The sequence below is a fragment of the Lolium rigidum genome, chromosome 1 (assembly GCF_022539505.1).
Source record: "Lolium rigidum isolate FL_2022 chromosome 1, APGP_CSIRO_Lrig_0.1, whole genome shotgun sequence".
Classification (NCBI taxonomy): domain Eukaryota; kingdom Viridiplantae; phylum Streptophyta; class Magnoliopsida; order Poales; family Poaceae; genus Lolium; species Lolium rigidum.
The window spans coordinates 236,966,958-236,967,557 of record NC_061508.1 but is presented as its reverse complement, the minus strand read 5'-3'; positions in this window follow the sequence as shown (position 1 = coordinate 236,967,557).

The following is a 600-nucleotide window of genomic DNA, read 5'->3' as shown; positions in this document are numbered from 1 at the left end:
TTATGCTACTCCTCAAAGATATAATTTTAGCAGGGGGATAATATCTACCAATAAAAGCATCCTTGCATTTAGTCCAGGAATCAATACTATTCTTAGGCGAGAGATAGCAACCAATCTTTAGCTCTTCCTCTTAATGAGAAAGGAAACAATTTTAATTTTATAATGTCACCATCTACATCTTTATACTTTTGCATTTCACATAGTTCAACAAAATTATTGAGATGGGCAGCAGCATCATCGTAACTAACACTGTAAAATTGCTCTCGCATAACAAGATTAAGTAAAGCAGGTTTGATTTCAAAGAATTCTGCTCGTAGTAGCAGTGTGGAGCAATAGGTGTGCATAGGAAATCATTATTATTTGTGCTAGTGAAGTCACACAACTTAGTATTTTCAGGGTTGGCCATTTTAGCAATAGTAAATAAAACAAACTAGATAAAGTAAATGCAAGTAAACTAATTTTTTGTGTTTTTGATATAGCAAACAAGACAGTAAATAAAGTAAAGCTAGCAACTAATTTTTTTGTGTTTTGATATAAGTGCAGCAAACAAAGTAGTAAATAAAATAAAGCAAGACAAAAACAAAGTAAAGAGATTGAGAA